The sequence below is a fragment of the Neofelis nebulosa genome, chromosome 3, assembly GCF_028018385.1.
Source record: "Neofelis nebulosa isolate mNeoNeb1 chromosome 3, mNeoNeb1.pri, whole genome shotgun sequence".
Classification (NCBI taxonomy): domain Eukaryota; kingdom Metazoa; phylum Chordata; class Mammalia; order Carnivora; family Felidae; genus Neofelis; species Neofelis nebulosa.
The window spans coordinates 121,363,833-121,379,974 of NC_080784.1; the positions used below are offsets into that span (position 1 = coordinate 121,363,833).

The window sequence follows — 16,142 nt, forward strand, 5'->3', positions numbered from 1 at the left end:
CGAGATACTTTGTAGTTGTCTTTCCTGTGTAGGTTTCATGAGGCCTCCAGAGCTGAAGGGTCTGTTGTACAGAGAAAGGGAAACCAATGAGGGCTTGACCAAGATCGGATACCCAGTTGGTGCCGGAACTGGATTGAGTCTTAGTTTTCAGTCATTTGTCAGGTCAAGCGTTTGATTCTAATATTCGTTCGAAATAAAATATATATATATTTCTTAGTACATATACAGTATTAGCTAGGCATTTGGTAATGTCTTCGATTTAAGGACAGCTATGAGCTACCTAGGAGAATTTTCAGATCATACCTATTAGTAAATTTCAAAAAGGATGCTGTTGTAGATTCCTAGTCGCTTCCATGATAACTATTCTATGATTATTTCTTAAAACCGTGAGGTAGGCAAAGGGTGCTTTTAGCATCCTCCCCAAACTCCTCCCCACTTCTAAAAATTCAGTTAACTCAGTGCCTTGATTTTTTTCCCCTTCTGCTCTAGTTCCACTAACAACTGAGGATGAATAGCAGTGTGCAGTATTTTGCCTAGTGTTTGTCACTTATGGGCAGTGTTAGTTTGTGTTACAAAAAGTTTTTGTGTTCTGAGATGTTTAGGAAATACTGCATACTATGTATTCTCCACTCTTGGGAATTTAGCATTTTCCAATGTATCTAATCTTGGATGTCAGACACGGAAACTTTAATCAAGTAAAATCCTTGCTAATACCACTATAGGTAGGTTTGCATTCTTTTTTATTAGATATATCTTACCTCAATTAAAATATACAATATTCAAGAAGTAGAACTTTCTGGTGCCATGGGGTATCAGAGGGCGGCCTGCCTTTGACCGTGAAGCGTTTTGTGGTCCGTTTACCTATGTTCTTTAGTAAACTATATGTAGTTCCATTTCTGGCATGACATTACATTTGGTTTAGTGTCTGAGAACTTACATGTTGGAAAACTGAAATGCCTCCATAGTATATAGATATTTCAGAAAATAAAGCAAACACCTTCCTCAGTACTTTTTGTCTAGTTGTAGTCTCTTCTTTTCAATTAGGGGAAATAGCTGACTAAAGTATTTCTAGGTAGGAGTAGGAGTGGTGGGTCATATGCTTAGAAAGAAGCTTCAGGATTTCACTTGCAGCTGCATATCTGTGGCCCACACATTGTTTTGATTTAAATTATCTCCTTATCTTGTAGTGTCTGGAGGTGTAGATGAATTATAAAGTGACAAAAGACCCCTGAGCCATCTGTTGGCAAAGACACTGGAAAATATGCCTAGATTATTTAGGAAAATCAGTTAACTTTATTAGCAGTATGATCCCAGTTTATGAGTAAGTCGGATGCCTCAATAAGTAAATTATATGCACATTGACACCTTGTTTCTTGTTTCCATGTTTGCATATTTAACTACCTTCATTATGGCCTTCGTGGGCATCAAAAAGAGACATGAAGAAGCCCGTAATTACTTTGGAAACAAAGGGAAGCTGCGGAAGGTTTATCATGTAGTCAGGCCTAACACACATCAACTTGATGTTCTAAAAAGTCCTAAAGAAAACAATAGTCATCCGTTAAATGGTGACAGATGAAATGCCATTCCTGAGAATCTGTTAATCTGCTGGCATTCATATCCATTCTGGCAGGACACTATCCAGTCTGGAACAAAAGTTAGAGCCATTACTATCTCTGTCTTTTTTTTTTTTTTTTTAAAAATTTTTTTTTCAACGTTTTTTATTTATTTTTGGGACAGAGAGAGACAGAGCATGAACGGGGGAGGGGCAGAGAAAGAGGGAGACACAGAATCGGAAACAGGCTCCAGGCTCCGAGCCATCAGCCCAGAGCCTGACGCGGGGCTCAAACTCACGGACCGCGAGATCGTGACCTGGCTGAAGTCGGACGCTTAACCGACTGCACCACCCAGGCGCCCCGCTATCTCTGTCTTAAAGAATGCATCTTCAGGGGCGCCTGGGTGGCTCAGTTGGTTAAGCGGCCGACTTCGGCTCAGGTCATGATCTCACGATCTGTGAGTTCGAGCCCCGCGTCGGGCCCTGTGCTGACAGCTCAGAGCCTGGAGCCTGTTTCAGATTCTGTGTCTCCCTGTCTCTGACCCTCCCCCGTTCATGCTCTGTCTCTCTCTGTCTCAAAAATAAATAAACGTTAAAAAAAATTAAAAAAAAAAAAAAGAATGCATCTTCAGTTTCCTCACCTACAATGAAGTAGAATAAATAATACATGAGCCTGTTGTGAGAAGCTTGACTTTCTGACTTTGAAAAAGGCTGAGAAAATAGAATTTATTTTGATGAGCCAGGGATTTATTCAGTCTTCTAAGAGATTTATTTACAAGTGGCATTGCTCTTTGGATGGGGGCTGTGATGTTTCTTAGGTAGGCTTTTCTCAAGTCATAGACTACTGTATGCTGGAGGTTGGTTAGACAATTTTGGAAGGTTTTCTAATATTTTTTCCCACATCCTTAAGTACTATTAAGTTAAGTTGTTGCTTTGGGAGACCAAAGTGATCTGAGTTTAAACTGGAGACAATGGAACAATTGAGTTTCTCCTTCTGCTGCTTATGGTTACTGGGGGTATAAAGAGCAGGTGGAATAGGCCACCCAGACAGTGAGGGGAGGGACCTGGGACATGAATGAGTCTCTGGGGCTCCATGACTGGGTGTAAGTCTGATCTATCTCGGGGAGTTCTTACAATAAACAAGGGCACCCCAAGGGGTGCCTGGGTGGTTTAGTCGGTTAAGTGTCCGACTCTTGATTTTGGCTCAGGTCATGATCTCACAGTTGGTGAGATCCAGCCCCATATCTGGCTCCATGCAGGGTGTGGAGCCTGCTTGGGATTTTCTCTCTCTTCTCTCTCTCTCTCTCTTCCTCTCCCTTCTACCCCTCCTCCACTCTCTCTCACTTTCTCTCTCAAAAAAAAAAAAAATACACAAAACTATCCCGCCCAAAAAAAGCAGGGGCACCCCAACTGAATGAATATCCTGGGTGATTTGATTTAGGGGATTTAAGAATGGCCTTAGTGGGACCTTTTCTTTGTTCCAGTGTTCACTCTCATTCTCCAGGTGTTCTTTTCTTTTAATTTTCTCTTCAAAAAAACCTCACCTCCTAGTTCTTAGCTGTAGATACTACCTAAACAGCATGATAAAAAGGAAGACTCTCATCCTCCAAATGATAACACTAAGCTTCAGGAAATGACTCTTTTCAGATAAATCAGTCACCCAGGGAGGGATAGTAGGAGTGTTGGAAATGAGGGAGTGGGTGTGGGACTTTGGCATGTGAGGTGAACTTGTTTCATACATCACTCAACCTTATGTTTTACTTCTCTCTCTTAACTTTTTGTTTTTTTCTCACAGAAAACTCCCACTTTTATTTTTCCTTTCACATTCCTACACCTAGTTGCCTGAACCTTGTTTGTTTTTGTATTTTAAAAAAAATATTTTTTAATGTTTTATTTATTTTTGAGGAAGAGAGAGAGACAGAGTACGAGCAGGGGAGGGGCAGAGAGAGAGGGAGACACAGAATCTGAAGCAGGCTGCAGGCTCCGAGCTGTTAGCACAGAGCCCCATGCGGGGCTTGAATTCATGAACTACGAGATCATAACCAGACTGGAAATCAGATGCTTAACAGACTGAGCCATTCAGAAGCCCCTTGTTTTTTATTTTAGATGTTTATTTATTTATTTTGAGAGAGAGAGAGAGCGAGCTCCAGCATGCAAGCGGGGGAGGGGGGGACAGAGAGTGAGGGGGAGAGAATCCCAAGCAGGCTCCATTCCTAGCAATGGTTAGATTCTGCAGACTTCGAGATCATGACCTGAGATGAAATCAAGAGTCAGATGCTTAACCCACTGAACCACCCAGATGCCCCCCTGAACTTTGTTTTTAAACCTCTTCCAATTCGTATACAATCTTCCTAATGCAACACTTGGAGTATGCATCTCTCCTTTCAAAACTCAGCCATGAGCCTTCTCTTTGCTGGTGAAGTTTAAATCCTGAGCCTGGCATTCAAGGCCCTGTGCCTCTAAGTTGACCCTGAGATGTCATCCTACCTCTTCAGACCTGGCACTCACTTAACTAAACTAGTCACTCTTCTGTGAATTCACCTGAAACTTTTGCACAGCCACTTCCTAGCTAATTATCTTCCTTGTACCCTTCCTGTTTCCAACTAGGAAGTCCTTCTTTTCCTTGAATTACCCTATCAAAATCATATGTTCTTAAAAGCCTAGCTGAACTCCTCCATAAAACCTCTCTGGGGCATCACAGCCAGCACTGACTCACTGATTTCTCTCTTTTTTGAATTCCTGAAATAGTTTTTTTTTAATGCTAATTACATTTAACTCTTCATGTGTTTAACAGAGGTCTTGAATGACTACTATACTCTAATTAGGGTGGTCATGTTTAAAGTAGAAATCTGATCATATCACTCATCTTACTAAAACAATTAAATTCCTTCAAGATAAACTTCAAACACTTTAATGTGGCTTAACCCGTTTTATGATCTGGTTCCTGTGTATTTCTCAAGGCTTGTCCTTTGCCGCTATTCTCATTTTAATGGATCTCCCTTAGTTCCTCGCTCTCCCTATATATCTGCTGATGCTTCAGGTATCGGTGTAGACGTTACTGCTTCTGAGAAGCCTTTCTTGATCTGCTCAAGCATTTAGTAGGAACCTTTCTATGATCCTATGTTAATCGGTGCCTATGCAATCATAATATATTCTATGTTGCAATTATAATATGTAAATAACATCATGAGTTACAATACACACATGATTGTAAACAAATTGAAGGGAAGGATCTGACTCATCTCTAGGGGCTAGTGTAGTGCTTGGTACGTAACACATACGTATTACTTATTTTTTGAGTGAATGAGTGAAGATTGTTTAATATAGGTAAAATAGTTTGGGCTTTCCCATGACGTTACAGTATATTGAGGGAGGTATGACATATGCATACATAACCACAATGCACCGCAGCATGACATGTGTAATTAAGAATTGCAAACAAAAGTGTAACAGGATCAGCCTTGTGTTTTCAGAAAATCCTTCCGCATGAGAGTGTGGAATGTGTTGGGTCGGGCCAAGACAGAATGAAGGAGGAGTCTGTGGTGGTTTGCAAGAGATGTAATGACTGTGTGGGCCTGGAGACAGTTGGGAGGTAGCATAAAGACCCTACCTCTTGCAGAAAAGCAGGCAATAAAAGTGCCCCCAAATAAATATCTTCTACTTCAATCTTTTGCCTGTTGTATCATTTAAATATTGTTAAATCTTTTCCTTCATTAGTTTCTGGCCTAATGATGCCAGAGGGAGAAGCAGTGAGGTAACTGTAGGCCTTTTATTTCAGTGGATGGCCTGGCTAGTGGTGTGGTGTGTGTGTGTGTGTGTGTGTGTGTGTGTGTGTGTGTTCATGACATATGTATTGTATGCATAGTTTGTTCTATTGTACTTTTTCCTGGGGTGGGGGTCGTGGTAGGTTAGATGGAGGTTAGAGGGAGGTTGTGGGAACCCCTGACATGAATGGAGGAGAGAAAGAGCATCTGTTCTTTTGGCTTTTGTGTTCTGAGAAATGGCTGGGGTAAGTCTTCTAGGAATGCCTTCCAGCCTGCTCGTTCAGGTGAGAAATGAAGGGCGGGACAGAGGGCAAGGTTGCATTTAGGTCTCTGGTTGCTTTTCCTTTAAGACAATGTACCTATTCTGATCTATTACATCACTCTCATTTAAGTTGACAGAGTACAGTTAAATCATTGTTTCCTAGAGGTTTTGGGAAAACGAAGGACACTCGTAATTCATTTGACTGTGATGTCAAGAATTTAGTTTGCTTCTTTGCCAGGTATGATTGGAATCTGTCCAGGAAAATGCCCTTCATTCTTTCCATATTTAACTACTCTAAGAGTCACATGGACCCTTTTGTACAAAACATAAATAATTGTGTCGAGGAATTTATTTGTCTTGTACTATGTGCCATAACTCTTAGCCAGTTTATTTGTATTTTCACATTTCATACTCCCAACCCTACGATAATGGCACCATTATTATCTTCATTTTCCACATGAGAAAAACGTGGTACAGAAAGATTAAGTAACTCACCTGGTGTCACATGGGAAGTGGTAGAACCTCAGGCAATCCTCAACACTATGGGATAGTGGATTTTTTGAATTATGGTCTTGGAAATCATACTGTCTCTACCCTGGGCCACTATTACCTCAGATTTTGAATTGTGAGTAGAAGTTACTCATCATTGATCACTTATCAGCTAATCCATTGCTTAGTCACTTGAAGGGAACTGTGCCAAGAGTATAGAAACTACAGTGGTGATAATGAGTCCTTTTCCTCAGAGAGCTTATAATCTAAATAAGATGTGAAAGGTATACAAGGCAAACTGCGTAGTTAAGTAATTGCTAAGGCAAATATGGTGAGAGATATCACTAGGCTGTTTGTGGTTAAATGTCATATGAAGACTGGTGATAGCATGTGCTACTAGTTTATTTTTCTTATTTTTAATTTTTGAGAGAGAGAGAGAGAGTGAGAATGGGCGGGGGAGGGGCAGAGAGAGAGGTGAGAGGGAATCTTAAGCAGGCCCCATGCCCCGTGTGAAGCCTGATGCAGGGCTCAATCCCACTATGTGAGATCACGACTTAAACTGAAATCAAGAGCTGGGTGCTTAGGTGACTGAGCCACCCAGATGCCCCAGCATGTGCTACTAGTTTCAAAGGGTGAAGGGGAAGCCTGGGTGGCTCAGTTGGTTGAGTGACCGACTTCGGCTCAGGTCATGATCTCACCGATCGTGAATTCAAGCCCTGCATTGGGCTCTGTGCTGACAGCTCAGAGCCTGGAGTCTGCTTCGGATTCTGTGTCTGCCTCCCTATCTGCCTCTCCCCTGCTCACGCACTGTCTGTCTGTCTCTCAAAGAATAAATAAACAATAACAAAAATTTAAAAAAAAAGAGAGGGTGAAGGATCGTTTTGGGAAACGTTTCAGGGAGGAGTTACAAATCAGTAAATTCTCCTTTTGGATAAGTTTGCATATCTGGTTCAGTTTCTAAAATATTTGTTGATTGAACATCTGCTTGTATCAAATGTGTCTCGTACTATTAACTACAGGATGGACTTTCCTGTGGGCAACATGAATTCTTTTATAGAATGAAATTGTCCTTGATTCTTTCTTATATGATGAGTTTTTCTCGGAGAAAATATTTTGGCAGCAATAGTTTTCCTAATTCTGAGTTTTAAGTCTTCCCTCTGAAAGGCATATTAATCAACTTGTGTTTTCCTGTAGGGATAGACTCCGAGTAGGAGAGAAACACCTATGCCTCCTGTTAAAACTTTCAGTGCTGTTTTCACTTTTACTCTAGAAGGATGCTGGCAATGAATTTACTCTCTCTTCTGGCAGTTGAGAGGGTAGATCCTCCTTTAGGTGCCTGTGAAGCAACTGCCTTGCTGGCTGCACAGTGCTGCAGAAAGTGGTTTGTGCCAAGGTGCTAGGAAGGAGTTGAAGCAATGAGGGAAGAGTAGGTGAGCAGAATGATTAACTCTGGCTGTAGGCAGGTCAATGCTGCAGTTAGCAGGAGAGGGCAGAGGTAAACTTTTTTCCTTACTGGGGATAGATCTTTATTCCTTGCTCACAGTAGAGTAGCTGGGTGGGGAGATTTGCAGGTTTTTTTTTTTTTTTTTTTATTTTTTTTTTTATTTTTTTTTTTATTTTATTTTTTTATTTTTTTAACATTTTTTATTTATTTTTGGACAGAGAGAGACACAGCATGAACGGGGGAGGGGCAGAGAGAGAGGGAGACACAGAATCGGAAACAGGCTCCAGGCTCCGAGCCATCAGCCCAGAGCCTGACGCGGGGCTCGAACTCACGGACCGCGAGATCGTGACCTGGCTGAAGTCGGACGCTTAACCGACTGCGCCACCCAGGCGCCCCGAGATTTGCAGTTTTTATGCTTCCCAGGATTCATGCCATATCCTGCTTCCTGATCATACCTATCTTGGGATATGCTGAGGTGCAGGGACTTCATTTCCCTGTCATAAAAACCCATTGCTGGGGCGCCTGGGTGGCTCAGTCAGTTAAGCATCTGACTTCAGCTCAGGTCATGATCTCACGGTTCCTGGGTTCGAACCCTGCATCTGGCTCTGTGCTGACAGCTCAGAGTCTGGAGCCTGCTTCAGATTCTGTGTCTCCCTCTGTCTCTGCCCCTCCCTCGCTCGTGTACTCTCTCTCTCTCTCAAAAATAAATAAACATTAAAAAAAAAACCATTGTTTTTCAACTATGACTGTTTTAAGTTTTCTAAACTTAAGGGTTTTAAATTTAATGTACACTAAATTTCATGTACATTTGAGTCCTCTATGTGATCAGTTTCTTTTGGTTGTAGTAGTAGAGACTGGGGGAGAAAAATAGGAATATACATAAGAATGGAAAATAAGACCTGAGGTTGAGAGGGATTGATATTCCTCAGGGAAAAGAGAAGCAGCCCTATATAAAGGCAGCTTATTGAGGTTGGTAATAAGAGTTTGTAAGTCACTTATATTCAGAGTGGCATTTCATCAAGGGACTATCCATATTGCTAAGGGCAAACAGTTAATATTGGGGTCATTTACAATGCAATTTATTTAAAAAAAGAATGTTACTAAACTGTAGACCACCGAAGAAACTATAGTTTTCAGAAAGTTTTCCCATTCCCAACTCTAGATAACAGTAGGTTCCTGCTTGTAATTGAAGCTAATTAATTTATTCTCAAACTATTCCCAGTTGTCTATTTCAGGGGCAAATGAGTTTGCCGAGTCTTGAGATTTATAAAGAAATGAAACTATCATTGAATTACCTTTGTGATGGAGGGATTTGGGAGCATAGAAAATCTCCAGAATGGAGCCTTGTTTCAGTTGGTTTCTGTCTCCTTCCAAAGATCCTCTGTTGTTTTTCTTGGCCTGGAGTTTAAGGAGAACAAAAACAAAAATCTGTGAATCTAGATCAAAGGTGTTAACCTGAAAAGTAGTATTATGCCTTGCAAGTCCAAGTATTTAATACCTTGACTTTTTTTATGACTAACTGAATGGCTAGAAAACAAAAAACAGGTGTGCCTTGATAAGGCCTCTAAGGCTTTAGTTCTATGAACATAGCTCAAAAATAATCCAGAGTTGTCATCGATTTATTTGGTGAGCTTTTTAGATCTCTGACTATAGTAGAGAATACAACATAATGGTTAACAATTTGGCCTCTGGAATCAAACAGACCTGGGCTGAAATTCTAATTTGTCACTTATTACCTGGGGAATCACAGGAAAGTCCTTAACCTCCTTAATCCTTAGTTTTTACATCTGTGAACTGAAAAAAAAGAATGAACTGTACTCTTAGGATGGTTGTTTGAGCTAAAATATAAAAACAATAATAACATTTACTGAGCAATTACTATATTTCAGGCACTTCTATCTTCAGCGCATTATATGTAGTAACTCAAATAAAAATTTTTTCCCATTACCTATGTTACTCTAAATAATGAATAACAAATAAAGAAATACATGTAGAACATTTAGCGTCATGCCTGGCTCGAACATATGCTCAATGCATACTTTATACTACTGTGTTACTTGATATAGTGATAACTGTTCTTAACAAAATTGTCTTTCGCTGGAGGCCTGAGCACCCTAGTGTCGGTCAACTTACAGAGGAAAGCACTGCTATAAAAAGACAGTAAGCATTAACGAAATGAAAAGTTCAATGAGAAATATGCCAGTCCTAAAACTCAGTAGGAAGTATGTCAGTCCATTGACTTTGGTTTCAGTGTTAGTTTCCATGACAGCTCTTACCTTGAGAGAGTCTTTGACTGTTTGCTTCTGCTTCCCTTTTATCAAACACTGGGGATAAATTCCAAAAAATGTAAGCCTTTGGTGTATAGGCTAAAGAAATAATATTGAGTGTTTCAATGTGCATTGAAGTTATGAGTATTTCTTCTCCTCCAGAGTTCTGCTGAGGCTGTGTTGTATTGTTTTTTTTTTTTAATTTTTTAAAAAAAATTTTTTTTTTCAACATTTTTTATTTATTTTTGGGACAGAGAGAGACAGAGCATGAACGGGGGAGGGGCAGAGAGAGAGGGAGACACAGAATCGGAAACAGGCTCCAGGCTCCGAGCCATCAGCCCAGAGCCTGACGCGGGGCTCGAACTCACGGACCGCGAGATCGTGACCTGGCTGAAGTCGGACGCTTAAGCGACTGCGCCACCCAGGCGCCCCTGTGTTGTATTGTTTTTATCCAGCATTTACATCATACTGAAATGTGAATGGTTGGGAGTGCATGATGTATTTCTAGAAATTGATCTAATTGTGGTTTTAAGTGTAGATTTACCTCAGGATCTCTGTATGGGTTTTATAAGCGGACAGAATCCAGGGTCCTTCACGTCTAGCTGGCCTTGTTAGTTGGAAAGCAGGTAAGAGAACAGGGGCTACTTTGGTCTCCCTGGGATAAGTTTGGCACAAGAGTTAGCTCAAACTTCGTATGAAAGGGAATGATAAAATCAGTAGGTTGATTCTGAGTTGGGTCACAGATCCTGCTTCGTGCGAAGTTGAACACGTGTGCTAGAAAACACACAGCCTCTTTTGTTAAAAAATGCATGCTATTGATGATACCAGGCAATTGAATTTATATATCAAATCATGATGCTCTACCATTTTCTTTAGGAGCAGAGATCTCAGAATTTAGGGATAGTCTTTTCTTACTTCATCTACACACCTTAATAAGAAAAGCTACACATTGGCTCTATTTAAAAAAAAAATTTTTTTTTAACGTTTATTTGTTATTGAGAGACAGAGACAGAGCACAAGCATGGGAGGGGCAGAGAGAGGAGGAGACACAGAATCTGAAACAGGCTCCAGACTCTGAGCTGTCAGCACAGAGCCCGACGCGGGGCTTGAAGTCACAAACTGCGACATCATGACCTGAGCTGAAGTAGGACGCCCAACCGACTGAGCCACCCAGGCGCCCCGGCTCTATTCTTAATCGTGGGATGAATGCCAGTTAAAGAAATATTCTGGGTAGGACCTTCACTCTAGGAGAGGAAGTAGGTTGTGTTCTAATAGGAATGAGGTTAACATTTATGGAGTACTTATCATGTGCCAGGCACTGTGCTCGGTACTTCCTTATACGTCATCCCATTAACCCTCCTAATCTCACAGGATAAGAGTTCTAGGTATTCCCATGAGGAAAGCCAGTCTTAGCTAGGATAAATACATCACTCAGAGTCAGAGCTCAGAAGTGGCAGAGTGAGGATTCTATTCCAGAGGCACTGGACTTCAAAACCTATGCTCTTTCCATTTTGTTCCTCGTGCTGAAGAATATCATCCCACGGACGAGCTGCTTGATTTTCCGAAATGTCAAGTGTCCCCTACTTTCATCTATGTGCCTGGATGTCAAGGTAGAATTGATGCGAGCTTCTTGAAGTCACTGGGAACTGTACAATCGTTTGAAGCAGGAAGGTGTTCTCTGCTGATATTACTCTTGTTCAGAAAACAAGAAAAAAGTTATTATTATTATTATTTTTCCCCGCTGAAGTTGTCTCTGCAACAGTCAGGGCTAGCTCTAAAACCTGATGTTAATTCCTTCACAGCTATTTTTCAACCTTGCAGTGTTATTTTCTGATTATTGGCATTTGACACTCAAAACAGTATTGGGGGAGAATTAAGACATACCAGTTTGCCCAGAAACTGAGACACAAATAAGTCATTTGGCAAAAGTCACCAAGTATCCAGATTTGTCTTGGAGAACAGACATTCCAAGTCTGATTGCCTGTTTCTTCTCCACTGTGCTGGTTTTGGGCATATGCTATGTTACTGGGGCCCCTGTGCTGTGAATTCCCTGAATATCTCACGGTGTTTATGCACTGCTTTCTGTATATAATGGGCCAGTGGAAATATTTGAATTGCCATTCCATTTTCTCACCTTCCAGTCACTCCACAGCACACTGTGGGCTCTGTCCCTAATGCTTTCATGAAATTACCCTACAGGACATCACCCAGAACCTTCTTACTGCTAAATACAATGGGCGCTTCCCAGGTGAAACACACCCTTTCCTTGCCTGTGACTATGTGTGCTTTGATTTTCTTACCTCTCTTTCTGCTTCTTTTCAATTTCAGTGTTCTTTGCTCGTCTTTTAAGTATTGATGTTCCTCAGGGTTCTACCTCAAGTCCTCTTCCTTTTGATTTTACACACTCGCTCCACATAATGTCCATCTGTCCTCCGACTGAAGTTTTCACCTGTTCGTAGATGCTCCCTAAGGGGGTTGGCTGGGTCCAGATTTCTCTCTTGAGGTTTAGCCTGGCATATCCTGTTGCCGATTGATGTGCAGTCTTCTCCCGTCCCCAGCTCAGCAGGTCTAAACCTAATCCAGATGGAGCTCATCAACTCTATCCTTTCTCCATCACAGCCTCCTGGTAATTCCATTCTGCCAGTCTCAGTGATCAGCATCACCATCTGCTTGGTTGGTTGACTAAGTTGAAAAACTGGATGTTATTCTTGAAACCCCTACCCCCTTATTGCAAATGCACATAAGTCCTGTCACAGTAAGGTCAACATGGTTCTGACTCAATCTTTCTAAACTCCAGGGTTCTTTTTAGTCTGATAGGGATAATTTTACCTATTTTATGGGATTGTTGTGGAGATTAAATGAGTTATTGTATCTTGCCATTCTGTCATGTGCCTGGCATGCTGCAAGTGCTCAATACATGTCTGCCCTGTTTCTCTTGCTGCCGCTGCATCCAGTCTTGCCCCGTGTCCCTTCCTATGCTCCACATTCCTGCCAGATTTCATCTCTAATATGCAAATTTGATCATTGCACCCTCCTTAAATGGCTTCTCATTACTGTTAGAATAAAATCTAATTCACCTGATATTCAAGACCCTGCGGTATATATTCCTACCCCTGTGTTTCTCCAACCTTATTTCTCCTTTTTCCTTCACATCTCAACTTAGATAATTGTTTTCTCTTGGAAGCCTCTGACAATCCCAATACTTTCAGGTGGGTTAATTATCCTTTCTCCACACCCTAACACTTACCAGGCCATACTATAGTTATTTATATTTATATGTAAGCCCTGCAATAGTCTGTAAGACCTCGGAGTTTAGGGATCGGGTTCATTTCAATCACTTTCTCTTTTTCTGTAACTAGCATAGTATCCGGCATTTAGTAGGTATTGAGAAAATATTTGTTGAATGAATGAATAGCTCCAACATTTTAACACCAAATTTTATACTAACATACTAAAATAACTTTTTAAAAAAATTGTTATGTTTTATTTATTCTTGAGACAGAGAGAGAGAGAGAGAGAGAGAGAGAGAGACTGACTATGAGTGGGGAGCAAGAGAGGGACACAGAATATGCTGCAGGCTCCAGGCTCTGATCTGTCAGCACAGAGCCTGACGTGGGGCTCGAACTCACAGACCGTGAGATCATGACCTGAGCTGAAGTCTGATGCCCAACCAACTGAGCCACCCAGGCGCTCTTAAAATAACTTCTTAAATCAACCTAAATGTCTCATTTGATTCGAGGCAAACTAGCAATTCCTTTATTTGGTGCAGACAAATTTTTAAAATAGTATAGAAGAAATAGTATGTTAAAGTGTAACCTGTATATCATCAGAGAAGGAAATAATAAAGCTTTTATTTCTTCTAATTTCTGAATTTTGTCAAAAAAAATTTTTTTTCTAATTTAGACTTGGATTTTCTCCATGGCTTATAGTTATAGTTCTTAGGGCAAGTTGGAAAAGTTGGTGTTAGTATAGCTTATTTGTGGTATCAGGGCCACCCTGAACTGATTGTGGAAAAGTTTCATGGCATAGCAGAGAAACTTGTGATTGGAAAACTTGGCTCTTCAGAGGTGAATAACTGGTAAATGACTTTCAGGTTATTGAGTTGTATTTCTCAGAATTATACTCAGATACTATGTGCGAGTAGTTTCCAATTTTTTTCATCCATCCTCCCTTTCTTTAATCTGTCAAATATGTGATTGTTATAAATTGAGTGTCTTACATGGTCCAAAGCCTTATTAGGGGTTGAAGAAGATGTAAAAGGACTACATCTATCCTTTCGAGATCTTCATGTGATCTTACTAAAGAGATACCCATTTTCATGAACAGATGATAATACAAAGAAGCACACTGTAAGTGCTAACCAAAAAATACCACCAGCGTTAAGAGTCTGGTGAGCATGCAGTATTAATCAGCGGAGGTGGGGGCCAAAGGTCAGGACAGATAGGAGTTGGATACTTTGAAAGGATATGTATCAGAACTCTAGGTAGGGAACATGGGGCATGCAAAGTCCCAATACAAGACTTGTTAAAACTTTTTATTTAGAATAAAGAGTTTGGGGCACCTGAGTGGCTCAGTCAGTTAAGTGTCTGCCTCCGGCTCAGGTCATGATCTCACGGTTTGTGGGTTCAAGCCCTGCATCAGACTCTGTGCTGACAGCTCGGAGCCCCTTGGGATCCTCTGTCTCCCTCTCTCTCTGCCCCTCCCCTGCTCATGTGCTCTCTCTCTCTCTCTCTCTCTTTCTCTTTCTCAAGAAATAAATAAAAATGTTAAAAAATAATAAAAATAAAATAAAATAAATCAGAATAGAGAGTTCCAGTATGCTTTTGGAGGATGGTAAAGGCAGTAGGAAGATTGGAGACAGGTAATTGAAGTTCTTCCATGTTAGGACTTTAGATGCTTGGCAGAAGGAAAGTTTTTTATTTTTGTGTGGGGAGATGTTTGAGTAGAAGAGTGACAGTGGCAGTGTTTCAATAGAAGCAATCTTATGGGGATGTAGGATAAATAGGGTGAGAGGTATATTAGTTAAGATCAGTTAGAAGCTCCCAACTTACTTGTCAATTAAGTGGTATCTGGAGGCCTATGTGTCAGTCTTATGTGCCAGACTCAAGTTTGTACTCTTTTGTACCCTTAAAAATTATTGAGAACACCAAAGACCTTCAGTATATGTGGTTTATATCTATTGATATATACCATTATAGAAATTAATGTTGAGAAGAATTTTAAATATTTAATATATTAAAAATAACATTAATAAGCCCATACTATATTAGCAGTTTTTAATGAAAACATAATTGTATTTTTCATAACAAAAAATTGTGAGAAGAATGGCATTGTTTTACATTTTTGTAAATCTCTTTAACATGTGGCTTAGAAGACAGGTATATTCTGATATATGCTCCTGTATTCAATTTGTTGTGACATATGTCACATAGCTTCTGGAATACCCATTGTTCACTCATAAAAAAATGAAAATGCAGTCTTGATATTATTATAAAAATAAGTTTTACCTTACACATTCTCTGAAAGGGTTTTGGTAATCTGTAGAGGTGCCTGGATGACGTCTTGAGACCTACTGTCCTAAAGGATTTTTCATAATATTGGGGCTGGGGTGGATGAAGTCATTCCTTGTATGCAGAGGTGAGATGACTTTGAAGGATGAGCTCACCCTTGTGACATTTGCCCCAGTCCTGACTGGAGAGCAGTCGTATCTTCTACACCTTATCTCTGAAGGGGCTGAGTGGAAGGCCCTTGGTGAGCAGCAAGACCCAAAGACCTTTTGATCCTGGCAGCAAATGGGAGAAGGCTGTCCTCACAGGTGATGGAAAGTAAGGGGGTTCCTGCTAGCTGGAGGCAGGTCAGGGTCAGAAAGTCAAGAATCCACACTGAATGTCTGTGCTCTGATACCATGCCAGCTTTCAGGGGCAAGGACGCCTTGAGAAACTGAATGTGGATGGGACAGGTCTGAGACATGTGTCAACAGCTATGGTAAAATCAGAAAAGTCTTTAAACCTCTTTTAAAAAGTGTATCGTAGCTTTTAAAGTTTCTTTTTCTCTAGTAAAATAAAAAAAATTCCAGCTTGTCTTAATTGTGTTTGGAGGAACCTAGAAAAAGAGATTGAAGAAACTCCCCATGATTTAACTTTATTTTTCTAATTGGAACAGGAATACACATACATTGTCTAAAACTTGGCAAATATAGAGAAGCAGAGAGGAAAAAATAAAAATCACCCATAATTTCATCACCGAGAGAGAAACACTGTTAATATTTTGAAGCATACATTTCCAGATTGGATTGAACCTTATTTATAGAATGATGCCATTTGATACATACTGTTTCACGGTAATATTATTTCCCCGAACAATG

At 40.5% G+C, this 16,142-nt stretch overlaps 1 protein-coding gene and 1 long non-coding RNA gene across 3 annotated transcripts in view; one reads left to right on the forward strand and one right to left on the reverse strand.

The window, feature by feature from the left end:
- Nucleotides 1–16,142, forward strand: part of SLC39A8 (solute carrier family 39 member 8) — an 81,688-nt gene that overhangs the window by 2,129 nt on the left and 63,417 nt on the right. The gene's annotated exons all lie outside the window — the stretch shown is intronic.
- On the reverse strand, nucleotides 3,713–9,163 carry LOC131507266 (uncharacterized). The gene is made up of 3 exons (XR_009259424.1): nucleotides 9,010–9,163; nucleotides 8,807–8,909; nucleotides 3,713–3,804 (listed from the first exon to the last, which is right to left on the reverse strand). It is a non-coding gene; the product is annotated as an uncharacterized LOC131507266 (long non-coding RNA).